At 34.2% G+C, this 15,566-nt stretch overlaps 1 long non-coding RNA gene across 1 annotated transcript; it reads left to right on the top strand.

Annotated features, from left to right (window-relative positions):
- The first annotated feature begins 2,242 nt into the window (after positions 1-2,242).
- On the top strand, positions 2,243-4,259 carry LOC127734558 (uncharacterized). The gene is made up of 2 exons (XR_007997661.1): positions 2,243-2,502; positions 3,073-4,259. It is a non-coding gene; the product is annotated as an uncharacterized LOC127734558 (long non-coding RNA).
- Positions 4,260-15,566: the final 11,307 nt, after the last annotated feature.

Genomic DNA, 15,566 nt, shown 5'->3' with positions numbered 1-15,566 from the left:
TCGTTATAATAATATTCCTGAAGAGAAAATCGTTTATGTAGATGCTGTAAAATGTATGTTATTGAAGATGAGTATACTTTTGTTCTAGTTTGTCCGGCTTATAGATCTGTGCGAACACAATTTTTACCAAAGTATTATTGTTCTTAATTGGTATAATTTAACAGGGCTGCCAAGTCTCACGCATTTAGACTCACGCATTTTCATGCTTATTTGGCGGCATTTTCCTTTGATCTATTGTTTTTTCTCTTTGATCTTTACGATTTTGGCCAAATCTCACGCATTTGCATTATTAAAAGTTGGCAGAACTGCTAATAATCATAAACTTTTATGGATATATTTACTTCAAGCATACATATATCCATGCTTCAAGCGTCTATCAAGTCTCTCACTATCAAATTATGTAATTATATAAAAACTGCATGGAATATTAGATCTCATATAATTTCATATCGATAACTTTACATTTGTCATAGTATTTTACTATTGTTCTCTGCTGCTGTCTATTCGTGTTTTATATTTTGTTAATTTTGCCATACTGGCGGCATGTTTTATGTTTTTGCAATAAAGATTCATTCATTCATTCATATTGTTAATCATTTGCATGTGCTGATTTTTCTACAATTTGCTAATTTTTTTTCTACTCATTTAGAGAAATATTTGTCAATTTTTGGTTTGTTTATATATAAACGGTTTTATCATTTCGATATGCCAGATTGGATTTAGTATTACCTATGTTAGTATAATAGTCCCAGATATTACACTGAGCAGTGAATTGTATTCCATGCTGAACTTATTAAATCATAACATGATCGGGGAAACTATAGTCTTCATTTGTCGCAAGACTGAGTCCCAAAAGTCGATGGAGACTCATATTATTGTTTATTTTTTAGGTGTGTGTGTGTGGTTGCAGGCCAACGCACAATGCAACCCAGTTAGCCGAGATTCAGTTTTAGTGGTGACTTTTGGTGCGACTCGTAGCTCGATGACTACTGATCAGTGGCCGCGTAGCATGCTAAATATTTATTAGATATAGATGAATTAAACGATTGGCAATGTTAAATTATTAAAGCATAAATTGATTCCTACATTGACTTGTAATCGGCAATTTACTTGAGTTTAATGAAATCAAGATTTGTGTAGTAATTTTACTATACAAATATTTGATGAAATGGTTTCCTGATGATATATTAGTTCCTACTGTGAACATAACATGAATAAAATTTCTCAACTTACTTATTGTTGAAATCGTTTAATCAATTTCTATATGAAACAAACTGACAGATCAGAAAGATTAGTATTACCAAGAAAAAAAGAGTTGTCCGTGTGGTTTGAAATCGTACATTTTGTATATCTATTTTCACCGAAAAGTTGCCTTCTGTACAGGAAGACTTAATTTAAAAGGGAACGAGAGACTTTTTTTAAAGCAAATAATTTGACCTGACTAATTAGTAAAAAACAAAAACAAACATAATATCTGAGATTACTAAAACATATAATAGTCTCAGATTACATCAAGTCATTTGCAGTTAAGAACGCAGCGATTGGGCTCGGTCTTAACCATAGTATCAATTCCAGGGAAAATTTCAGTATTATGAATACTCGACAAATTAATTCCTTCAAATGAATCAAGGGTTGGGTGTCGCTGTCGATGTATGTGACTTGAGACAGGATAGTCAAATAGCGCGTTTCTCGTTTTATTCTCAGACTAATTCATTTTTATTCATTTTTTAAAGGCAGTGCTTTAATGCCTTTCTAGTTGCCGTGTTAATCTTTCTTTCCGCGATATCCAACTTATCTAAGTGGGGGGTCATTAGGCTCCAAGTAGATCCGGAAAATGTTGATTCTCTCCTCTTCTTATTGTGATATAAAATGTTTTTTGTTTCATTTCATTTACATTGGGAAATAGAGAAACGATCATTGTGTTTTGTTAGTTTTAAAAACTTTTGATATATTTGCATTTTGCATTATAAGCAGTCAACCGATTGACAAACAAGAATTATTTGAATTCCGTGTGGAAAGAGGTCGGGTTAGTTTCGAGTGTTATCTGCAATCTAGATGTTTATAAATCATTACAGTCGTTGATATAATAATTAAAGGTCGACTGAACATGAATTATATTATACAATTTAAAGCGCATTTCTGTTTATGCACGTGAACCCATCTAACGTTATTGATTGTTATTTCGCAGTTTATAAAGTAGCAAATTATCATTCCTGAATAGGTGGCGCCTTTGTAGCCGATCCTGTTCTTAAACTTCCGGTTTCTGCACTGTGCAACTATACAGTTGCATTTTTAATTAACGATGCCAAGTGCTTGTTGTTGTGTACCTGGATGTCATTTAAGAGGAGGACATGCATTTCCAAATGACTTAAAAAGAAGGAAAAGTTGGATCAACGCCATGGCCCATACGCAGATTGGACGAGAACACGAGTCCATCTCAATCAGCTGTTGTTTGCAAGGCACATTTTACTGAAAAAGACTACGTGCAGGAAACTATTCATGGTAAAACTCTATTTTCTTTTTAAAATATATAGTTATATATGTAATCGCCATGCGAATAAACCAAAGTCTGTTTACAACCGCAATTATCGTTTTAGAATAAAAGGGGGTGGTTAATTCAAGACGTCATAATTTTTTGGATTACGTTTCAATGTGATCTGTTTGAGATTTTTTGGTGCTTGCTACAATTATAATGATTTCTTACAAGAGGTATATCATACTGAGAATTATTTTAGCAGTAATTATGCTAATGTAGTAATGACAGGAATGCATAAGCTATGCCTCATAGACTTTCTTGAAAAATATCAATGACAATGTTAACAGGAACAAAACAATGACATGCTCTCATCTATATTATAGTTATTTAGGTACACACAATGTACGTTTGTTGCAGAAGTCTCTCATTGTTTGTCCTTTGGATTTACATAACATACATTGAATCAGGCAAACATAGTTTTATCCAGATTGTAATGAATAAATCTAGTTAATATTTTGCCAGGTAGTACAAAGTATGCATTGCTAATGGAAGTTCATTTAATTATCAAAAAACTAATGTTTTATAACCTTTTTCAGGGCGCAAACCCACCATACAGAGACTTAATTCTACTGCCATTCCCAGCCTATTTTCCTGGACCAAGCAAGAGATTGAATCGTCCGCAAAAAGAAAAATCAGGGCAGTTTCCTGTGAAAACAAAAGAACTAAACTTGATGAATATTGTAGTAGAAATCTAGAGGAAAGTTTTGATTGTAAAGTTGGTTTTCCTGAAGAGGTCATTCATACTGCAGACAGGATTTATGACTGTCCACCACCAACTGCCGAGCTAATGTTGAGCTTCACAGATGGAATTACGCAAACACCATCAATGCCTATATTTTCAGCAGAGAATTTTGAAATGAAGACACGTGACACAGCCATGCATTTTTATACCGGTTTAGAGTTGTATACTAAATTTTTATTTGTTTTGACCACATTTGGTCCAGCAGCACATTGTTTGGGATACATATATTTTCAAATTGATAGGGTGTCATTTGAAAATCAGTTTTTTTATGACTTTGATGAAATTGAGGCATTATACAACCAACTTTGAACTGTCCAGATTCTAGATTGAAACTAGTGTTAAGAATGTTGTGTAAACATGGATTGTTTTTATTTTTAAACAGTGGCGTGAGGCTAACACTTGGCCATTTAGTGGTTTAGTCAGGTATTTTTCGCCATCCAACTTCAAATTAAAGTTTCCTACAACTTGGATTATTATTGACAGCACAGAATATCCCATGATAAAACCTAAAGCTTCTAGAGCTCAGGCAACCTTTTCATCATATAAAAACAGAAACACTGAAAATACTTGTATGTTTGACACCTGGTGGTTTAGTCATCTATGTCTCTAATGCATATGTTGGTTGTACCAGTGACTGTGAAATAGTTGAAAGATGTAGAATAGTTCAATTATGTGATAGTATGATGGCAGACAAAGGTTTAAATGTGCAAGATTTGTTTGCTCACTTTTTTCAAAAAAAGAAACAGAATTAGTTCCAAAACTCGAATACGGGATAGAAAAGTCTCCAATTAACACGTGCACATAGAGCTAATTATTGGACTTGGCAAAACATACAAAATTCTAATAAATCCTATGAATGGAACTGAAACAAAACTTTCATCTGAAATAACATTTAGTTGTTTTATGTTGTGTAATTTTAGAACTTGTATTGTGCCAACATGACATGGCCAAAGGATGCATAAATAAAAGTGACGCAATGAAGTTTGTTCTGATATATATATATTTACAATTACATGCACATGCACATGTAAATTGTAATGCATATAAAAATAAGGAGATGTGGTATGATATTCAGTGAGTTTATCGAACCAAAGTGCATAAGAAATGGGTTAAGCAGTTACAGGTGTTACTATCACCGTACAATCTCCAACAATGAGAAAAACTTGTACCGTGTAAAAAATTTCAGAGATCTTACAACTAAGTTTTGTTGTCTCACCTTGACTTTGGTGAATTGTTTATATCTGTTGATGTAAATATAAAAAAGAAGATGTGGTATGATTGCCAATGAGACAACTCTCCACAAGAGACCAAATGACACAGAAATTAACAGCTATAGGTCACAGTACGGCCTTCAACAATGAGCAAAGCACATACCGCACAGTGAGCTATAAAAGGCCCCGAAATGACAATGTAAAACAATTCAAACAAGAAAACTAACGGCCTAATTTATGTACAAAAAATGAACGAATAACAAATATGCAACACATAAACAAACCACAACCACTGAATTACAGGCTCCTGACTTGGGACAGGCACATACATGTACATACAGAATGTGGTGGGGTTAAACATGTTAGCGGGATCCCAACCCACCCCCTAACCTGGGACAGTGGTGTAACAGTACAATATAAGAACTAACTATAAAAATCAGTTGAAAGAGGCTTAACTCATCAGATGGATAAATACAAATACAAGTGGACGTGGCCGGGTAGTTGTACATCCAAACAACAAAAAGACACTAAGTACAGATCTGAGAGTACTCGCATTTACTGACAGCTAGTTCAAAGCCACTAACAACTGATAAAAAAATCTTGCATCTAAGACTAAATTATCAATCCGTAAGCTCCCTTTAGAATTTTATAAATTTTAGATTTTACATTTCTGAGTTATGGGGTTTTATTCATTAAAAAAGGGGGGATTTTCCAGTTTTTGGACAACAACTTAAAAAGCATTTTTTTAAGCAGTTCGCATGAAACTTTGGTGAATTATTTATAGCTATTGATGTAATCTCCCTTTTGATTTTCATAAATTTCAAATATGACATTGAGAAGAAATTGAACTTTATTTGTTTATAGTCTGGCAACAGATTTATTAAGTATTGCGCAACAGCACAGTGTATTGCACAACAGCAAGAAATCTTTAATTGAATATAAATTCAATTCATATAACCGATTTCAAGTTCTTTGACTACATTTATTCAGAAACTATAATATGTCAAATATTTAATTACAATCCAAATTCAGACCTGTATCAAGCTTGAATATTGTGTCCATTTTTGCCCCAACTGTTCAGGGTTGGACCTCTGCGGGTGTATCCAGCTGCGCTCAGCGAATCAGTTTATTTCTTAATTAAGAACTCCTTTTTGTGGAGCCTGCGACTTTTGTCGCAGAAAGCTCGACATAGGGATAGTGATCCGGCGGTGGCGTTAGCTAACTTCTTAAAAGCTTTATATTTTAGAAGGTGGAATGTCTGGATGCTTCATACTTTGTATATGGATGCCTCATGTTACGAAGTTTCCGTCAGTCACATGTCCAATGTCCTTGACCTCATTTTCATGGTTCAGTGACTACTTGAAAAAAAAGTTAAGATTTTTTGTAATGTTAAATTCTCTCTTATTATAAGTAATAGGATAACTATATTTGGTATGTGCGTACCTTGCAAGGTCCTCATGCCCGTCAGACAGTTTTCACTTGACCTCTACCTCATTTCATGGATCAGTGAACAAGGTTAAGTATTGGTGGTCAAGTCCATATCTCAGATACTATAAGCAATAGGTCTAGTATATTCAGTGTATAGAAGGACTGTAAGGTGTACATGTCCAACTGGCAGGTGTCATCTGACCTTGACCTCATTTTCATGGTTCAGTGGTTATAGTTAAGTTTTTGTGTTTTGGTCTGTTTTTCTTATACTGTATGCAATAGGTCTACTTTATTTGGTGTATGGAATGATTGTAAGGTGTACATGTCTAGCTGGCAGGTGTCATCTGACCTTGACCTCATTTTCATGGTTCAGTGGTCAAAGTTAAGTTTTTGAGTTTTGGTCTTTTTTCTAATACTATATGCAATAGTTCAACTATATTTGGTGTATGGAAATATTTTATGATCTATTTGTCAGTCACGCAGGTTTTTTTTTACCTTGACCTCATTTTCAAGGTTCATTGCTCAGTTTTAAGTTTTTGTGTTTTGGTCTGTTTTTCTTAAACTATAAGCAATAGGTCAACTATATTTGTTGTATGGAAGAATTGTTAGCTGTACATGCCTGCCTAGCATGGTTTATCTGACCTTGACCTCATTTTCTTGGTTCATTGGTCAATGTTTAGTTTACTTGGTTAATGTTAAGTTTATGTGACAGTTGTAATAAAGCTTTATATTTAGGACTATCAACATAATATCAATGATTTGTAAAGAAGGCGAGACATTTCAGCGTGTGCACTCTTGTTTCATTCATAAATTACTTTATACTTGGAAATATAATTTTGCTTGGAGTTATAGTTTCTAAAAAAAGTATTGTCATTGAAAGAGTTGACATGTTGCAATGTACATTTATTCTACATAGTTCTATGGTACCAAATCAAAAGTTTATATAAAAGAAAGAAGTCAAAGGTTTCCCATCATAGTTTAGTAACATACATTTTTTTTGTACCTGAGGTCGTTGAATATAGATCATTATATAAATAAGGAGATGTGTTATGATTGCCAATGAAACAACTATCATCCATACATTGTACTTACCAGTAACAAACCACATTTGCAAAGTTGAATAAAATACAGTTGATAACATTTATTTATTACTAAAAAGAAAATGCCAAACTATTTTAAACAGTATTTGACTATAAACATAGATAAAAAAGGTACAAACTGGACATAATGCACTAGTTCATAAACAAGTGAGAACAATCGCCTTCATATAGTGCTCAGAATATGACTTTCATAAAACTTGTTCAATATCATTAGAGAACTCTAAATCTTAAATACTGAAAGCCACCTCTGATAAGTACAATGTACTATGCAAGATAATGATATAACTGGACTAAAAATACACACAACCTGTAATTAACTGCCTTTACAGCGCTTTCGCGCTTTGATTATGGATCGTTCTTGTTTATCGATCCGAATGCATGAATTTGTATTAGTTGTCTCAGAACTTATGGGGACCCTGACCAGACCCTGTAGAAACCCATCTTTATGAGATGGATAGGATCGCAACGCGAACGCGATCCTATTCAAGTCTTATGAGTACACTTAATTTTTCATTGATACCAAGTAGATGCACATATTTTGGGTCTGGTTTCCAGGCAACATATTTTTTTCTCTTTTTCTCTTTTTCTTCTGTTATTCATTTTTAATTCAAATCAAAATGGTATTGCAAGCGTAAATCAAATTTTAACTTTCGAAATTATTAAAAAAATATATTGATTCTATCTGTTTGGATTTACAGAACCAGAGACGCATATATGTTTTATATGTCTCCAACAGAACCGTCATAAATATATATGTCTCTGTCCAAAATATACCCAATAAATATCAAACGGGACTAGAAAAGGAAATATGAATGAGAAATTGTCTTTGATTTATGTTGAAATCCAGATCTCAGATATGTGATGTTTAAAAGTTGAACCGAATTTCACGTTTCATTTTTAACTTCGGATTAGAAGTTCCGCCGTACTAGCTAAATACTTTTTTAGATATCTCATAAAGTTTATAAGTTATCTTATAACGATTATATCTCATGAACAGTTTATTAGAAATCTTTGGATAAATGAAGATGGGGGTAATACGTCTAAAATTTCTTCAACAATATACAGGCGACCGTATCTAAAGCTCTAGATCGTCCTTTATCTATATAAAAGCTGTGAATAAATTAAACAGAAAAACAAAATAGCTGCCATATATATATATAAGATTTCTTATAAAGTGAAATAACACATCTTAAGTATATTCGCTATTTTATAAAGTATATATATTATACGATTCTTCTCATCCAGTCTAATTAAAATATAGAACTCTGATTTCGTTATACTCCATATCGAAATCAGAGTTCTTTATCTTAATTAATCTGTTTCTCATCGAAGGATCTTTTCTGTATCGCAAGGATTATTATAGTACTATACTTTATAAATTCTCGTATAGCGTATGCTCTTAAAAATCACAAAAACAAACAAAAACAAAAGCTGACGTAAATGTATGATAATGCAAAGCACTCCATATTAAGAAAGGTTAAACTTGTGTTTTTAAAAAGGTTTGGTTTTTGTACGTAGACTTCACTCAGAATTTCATGGTTCATTAGAGCGCAATAAATTCTCTCTTTTTATTGGTTACTATGATTTGGCGGGTAATTGTTTCTTTTTTCCAATTTTTCAACTCTTACCTTATGCGGGAATTCATGTTGATGTTAGCTAGCACGTTACACTGAACCGACTGTCCACACAGAATAAATATCTTTTTTGTTGGAAAGTTCAATTTCTTATAAAAGGTTAGTCTTGTTCTTTCTCTATTTTAAAATAACATAATAACAGAATGATGGTTTAGTAATTTTAATAATGTTTATATTTGATCCTATTTTGATGTCGAAAACGAGTTGTAATTACTTTACAAAAAGACAAATAGTAATAAAGATGTGTACCTTTTTGCAACGAAGATCACGATCAATGTAAATTAGTACTACGAGGTTACAACAATATATAAATGACCAACCACACAAACCGTGTAATAAGGAAAAATATCGCATTCCAATATTAGTGTCAGACAGCAAAGGGTTCACCCTCAGAAATCATAGCCCAAACAGTGAGTTCCCAATTGAGCTTTGGTGCTGCTCAGGGACAAGGACACATAAACTAGTAGATTTGATTAAAGAGAGGATTACGAAGGCTGTTAGAAGGCATGGTTTAATTGTAATATTCAAATGAGTATAGTAAAAAACGCAGTATCCTGATGCCTCCTAAACAGTGGCGGATCCAGAGGGGGCGTAGAGGGCGTACGCCCCCCCCTTTTGCTTGCACTTTTTTTTTTTTTTTTGCACTTTTTTTTTGGTAAAATGATTAATCAGACTAGACTTCGTGAACTTTGCCATTTTCCGCGTATTTAATTTTTATGCGACAATTCTTAACTTATAAAGATATGTTTCGCTCGTATTTACTGTAATATATTATTGATTATGTCAAAATCATGTGATTCGCTACGGTGGAGTTGACCAGTGCGTCGAAAAAAACGGCACTCAGTCATTTTGAAATTCAAATTACAGTAACACATTGCTTAGGCTGAGGATGACAAGCATGACACCTTCAAAGCGACAAAGCATTGAGCAAGAACGTATTTATTGACTTCTATTTCACAATTCCACCGAACAGAAAGTAATACTCTATTACACTTTCATGAAAAAAAAGTTCCACAGCAATATTATTTACCTACGAAAACATGTTTAACCCATCACGCCCCAGCCTATTAATAACATAGCTAAATAATGATCCCCAGTCAATAAGCTCTAGATAGATTTAAAGTCTAAGGTACGGACCATTTGATTTGAGGGGGCAGTCTGAGATGTTTGAGAGAAAAAATTCTGACCCTGATTTTTGCCTTAAACAAAAATTCTGGCCGTTTCTGGATTGAAAACAATAATCTTGTCCACTTTTTTTGCTATTAGAAACAAAAATTTCCAACAGAATTATTTAGCATTAAATGAACATGATGAATAAAAAAACGGGCGTAATTTTTTTGGGGCCGGGGGATTTGCATGTAAATCCCATATCTGACCGGAATGCCTGTTTCGTCGAACTGATAAAATGAATATTTTTTCAAGGCCCGACTGCAACCTGCCTGCTGGGTGTGGCCTTTATGTCTCCATTTGTCGACCGTCATTCATATATTCGTTGTCATTTCAGACTCATTCGTAGCCTTTGGTTGATTTGGAACCCCTCACTTCCCTTGTTGGGTGAAACATTTCAACCAAACATTTGGATAAAAATTGCTTGTTTGTCTTTCTTAACTCGTTTCGGTCGTATTGTAAATTTCATTGAATAGCCCGGCGTATATCTTGTTTACAACAAGAAATCCGTGACGTTATGCTAACTAAACATACAAAAAACGAGAATTTTCCATGTCATTTTTTTACTGACAAGTCCCACATCAAATATATTAGTACATAGCTTTGGATCCATCCAATCATTTTATAATAGACAATTAATGGGGAGAATACGGCATCAAAAATGTCCAACCCTTACACTTTAACTATAAAATATACATATGCCTTACGTCAGGAACCGTTAAAAAAGTGAATTTTTTTACACTTATTTTATGTTTTTTAGCCAAAAAAAGGTCCAAAAATATTTTCGCCTCGCTCCGCTCGGCGATGTTTATATACCTCGCCCCCTTTCCAAAATCTGGGATCCGCTCCTGCAAAAAGAAAACGCGTAAGGTCATTGTCAAGGAGACAACAGGAGAAGGTCCATTTATAGATGAAATAAGTACTGAAAGTACGGCAAGTAGTGAAATTGAAAGTGAACAGACACAGGTGTTACGGTTGTAATCAGGAGGACCCCACTAAACGGGATATCTAGAAACAAGAAGGTAGTCTGGCTGTCTTGTGATATATATGCAACAAGTGGTGGCACAGTGCACGTGCAAGTTATACCAATATAGAAGCACAAAGGATTGTGGATGACAAGGTCAAATTTTCACAAGGTCAAATTTTCATGCGCATTCTGTGTTATATCAAATGCACCTATACACCAACAGACAAAGGTGATACTTAGTACAAAAACTGAGGAATATAAGAACAGAGGAGACCACAACATAGCACACAGAATAAATGACAAGATTGACAAATAAGTAGAAATAACCAAAACTATATTATTAAATGAAAACACACCAGATATAAAGAATAAAATACAAGTAAAACCAACAGCAAGTTCGAAAGCAGAATCATAATCTATTCTTATTATTGATAACATTATCGTGGAAGATAAAACAGCACTGAGAGACAGCAGGAACATCAGAAAGGAGCTGAACAAAATACCTGTATTAATCAATAAAGTTGAATCAGCAAATAGCTTACCACACGGAGGAATAGCACTACATCTAAAGGACAAGGAAGATAGCCAGAATATAGTGGACATCTGGGCAACTTAAAATCGTAATTCATACACCACAAGAACATCATCCATATAGCGGAAAGTGAAGTTTATAGCAGAAAGTGAAGTTAAAGAATACTGCCAACTTCTTTTCTGTCTTCCTAAGAAGTTCCTGTATGAAGCCAGCCTCATATAAATAAAAGAAAAAGTCGGCAAAAAGAGGAACACAGTTGATTCCCAGGGGAATGCCGATTGTTTGTTAAAAACACGTCCTCCAAACGTAACAAATATGTTGTCAATCAAGAAATCAAGCACCTTGAAAATAATTTCAGTTTCAGAGAATTAAGACAAGATACTTGTATGTATCTACGTTGACCATTCTTTTTTTTTTTATGAAATAAAGCAGCTAGATCAACTCTTTCAATTTTTCTTTTAGTTTGGAATGGGGAATACTTGTGTAAAGTGTAGAAAAATCAAATGTTTTAATACTATTGAAAGATGAAAGAGTCTTAGATTGTATGTACTCTAAAAGATCTTTGGAAATTTTTAGTATCCACATCTGATTGACGCCACCTCTAGATTAGGTAGTTTCACGATAACTTTGAAGCCCGACTATGATTTCTGATAAAATTGATGTTAATAACTTAGAAAGAGGTTTCGTGGAGCACTTGGAAGACCCAGCAATATAACGTTGTTTGTAAGGATACTTATGTAGTTTAGGTATCCAATACAGTGAAAGAAGATCCAGTTCTTCATCTTTGATCGAAATTCCAAAGGAACATAGAACAGACCTATGATTATCTAAGATTTCCTTCTTGGTAAGTGTCGTGGGGGTATATGTTAAGTTTCCAAGTGAATTGTCAATACCTAGTTCATATATCAAGCAGCCATTGGGGTATGACAACTATTTTGTAACATTTGGGTCTTGATGATGTAGCAAGGGTATTCATAGATTCACTCAGTTTTTTAAAATTCTGATTTGTATCAACGACCTCACATCTTTAATCCACTCGGAAAGAGTATCTTGCGTCTAACCAATTGCCTGGCATAATCCTCGACTGAAATGATATATAATTATATAAAAAGATGGTATAAGGAATGATAGGTACAGACTGATCTTTAAAATAGGGAGGTATTTTCAAAAGTCAAGAATGGAGAAATAAAGGCAACAGTAGCTATACCGCTGTTCAAAAGTCATAAATCGATTGAGAGAAAACAAATCCGGGTAACAAACTAAAACCGAGGGAAACACATCAACTTTAAGAGGAAAACAACGGAACAACAGAAACACTGAAGTGCAACAAAAACAAACGCCAACGCCAACGCATAAATCGAGACTAATATAGTTGGAGAATTAATAGAAAATATGCTAACTAAACAAGATATGATATTCATAAATGATGGCCAACCAACAAGAAGGAATTCAGATTCTGTTATAGACCTTATGCTGATGAGTTCGTTTCCAACATTATTTGATAAGCTGTGACACACTATCGCATGAGACCATCAGATCTGACCATATAAGCGTCTTTACAAATTTATATGTTTGTTTAGAAGACAGTTGGGGAACACAAAAGAAAGTGAGGCAATTAAACAAGGTAAATTGGAAAGAGTGGAAACGTGTCACAGAAGCAAGATTTGATGAATGGTTAGAAATCAAACCAGAAAACGAGTCACTCAGTTGACCATATTTACGAGTCATTTTCTGACATCATAGATACAATACAAAAAGAAATGATTCCATATAAAGAAATCAAACCAAGGAAATATCAAAAGCAATGTCATCTGCCGAAAAACATCTAAATCACTACCAAAAACAATACAGAATGAGGAACACACCACAAAACAAACAAAGACTTATCACTGCAGAAGGTACTATTGACAAAACAAAAGAAGAGGCACAAAAAAGAATGGAGTAATAACCTCGTAAACCAGTTTTATTAGGCTAAAAACTCTGAAGGACTTTTGGCACACCTACAAAAAGATGTCCAGGAAAACAAAAGATAACTCAGTGCTATCATAAATTGTTGAAAATAAAGATCCGATATTTGACAATAAAGGTAAAGTTGAACTTTTACAAACAAAATTCTTTTGAGGGAGCCACGTGCACCTAAAATCTAACTTATTTGATAAAGAATTCTATGATGAGATCAACAAAGAATATATAGAATTAAATAACAAGTACAAAGAAACTATTGGAACAGACCAACACAGAGATGGCTTTGATAGAGAAATCAACAAAGACGAGATAGAAGCAGCTATATACCGCCTCCGTACAGGGACTGCCCAAGCCCAGATAAGCAGTGTGAAGTGTGTCTATTTTCAAAAGAAAACACAGATGCAGAGCAGAAAACATTGATTGTCAACTCCTTTAAATTAAGATACAGTCCTACACCCAAGCTACTGGGTGTAACTCCAAATGAAAAACTAAAATTTGACACACACATCAACCTAATGCAGAAAAGAGCAAATGATGCAGTATATGTAAAAAGAGATATAAAAGGCATGGAGAAAATATCAAGAACAAAACTATTTCAAATCTACAACAGCATGGTGATATCTATTATGGAGTACGCATGCCCAGTCTTGCAATTAACTTTTGCAGACAATATGAAAAAACTCGAAGCTGTACAAAGAAAAGGCTTGTCACTTTGCCCTGGCCTACCAGGAACATCAGATAGAGAGGCAATGGAAGTCGAAGCCAATATACAACCCATCGACCTTAGAATAGAAGAAATCTCAGTACGTGATTGGTAAAAATTCAATCTAAAATAAAACATAGTAGAATCAATTAAACAACAACTGGAACAGTATCTAACCAACAACGATACCTATGAACAACAATAGTCTCCATTTGGTAAGGCTATAAACCAATCCATAGACATTTTTAAAGCTAGAAAGGTTGATATCAAACTTATAAAACCAGAGTTCACATATAAAACTGGCTCAGATTTTAAGCTGATGAGAGCACTAAGCTACTGGAGTCGACTAGGTGCTAGAAGTTCAACGAGCAGAACAGCTGAGCAAACTGTCGAAAGAAAACAGGTTGTAAAGGATCTACTGGGAGATAGCACAGACTCGACAGTAGTGGAATTTCTCAGACGGCTCTTGTCAGGGTAACCCTGCATGGATCATGTGTGGCGGGGGCGATAGTGTCACATGATTCTGGAAATACTAGTAGCCAAGGCGTCAGATAGCGGACCAGTTGGCAAAATATACTGCAAGGAGGCCTCATCACTAAACGACCAATATGATGTCATAATAATGTCAGATGTTAGAAGTGCAGACTAGATATGTACCAAATTTAAATGACAAAGTATTCGACTGTGAATTACGGTTGACATACTTGCAAGGCCTGTTACGAATGATTCCGACAATAGAAATAGGCGTGTTATACACCATTTTGGGGCTAGGATGAAATTTGAAAAAAATAGGCAGGAGAGGAGTTTTGAGTAAAAAAAAAGGCAGGATGAGATTATTTGCAAAAAAAAAAAGGCAGGATGACAATTTATGTAAAAAAAAAAGTCAGGATAAACTAAAAAAAAAGCCAGGACCGAATAGAGTGAAAAATAAAAAGGCAGGACCGAATAGAGGGAAAAATAAATAGGCAGGACAAAATTTTTCATCCTAGCCCCCCCCATAAAAATCAAATGGTAGCTCCCTAACTATATACATTTTACAGGCAAATTTTTGAAAACTTATGTACTAACGTTGGCAAGTAACCACATAAGTTTGGTTCCAACTTCAAATTTGGAAAAAAAGGCATGTTCGAAATTAACCAGCCCGCTAGAAAGACATTTTTGGGAGCATTACAACAGAGCAAAACAAGTATGATATGATATAATATGATATGATATCATAGTGTGTATACATATTGACAGGGTAAATCGATATATTACGGCTGAGATTTATTACTAGTTTAACAGTGTTATAATCTGTTATAGTAATCTCAGATTACGGTTGATGTTCTAGAATGCTAGAGAAGCGGACTTAGCCGTGGGATCTAGACAGTGTCTAGGGGCAACACACGTGCTACTAGTATTAAAAAATAAGATTACCCTTCAGTAATATCATGGTCAAAACTCTTTACAGGAACCTGGAGCTTCTTGGGGAATAATAAAGATTAATAGTTAAAATCGGTAGTAAAAATGTATTCATTTATGAAATCTACTTTCATATTCCGGTCACGATTTAATAGCACAAACTGGATCTGAATAGTCTTG

Source organism: Mytilus californianus, unplaced genomic scaffold (assembly GCF_021869535.1).
Source record: "Mytilus californianus isolate M0D057914Y unplaced genomic scaffold, xbMytCali1.0.p SCAF_3, whole genome shotgun sequence".
Taxonomy (NCBI): domain Eukaryota; kingdom Metazoa; phylum Mollusca; class Bivalvia; order Mytilida; family Mytilidae; genus Mytilus; species Mytilus californianus.
This window is presented reverse-complemented; position numbering and strand designations above follow the sequence as displayed.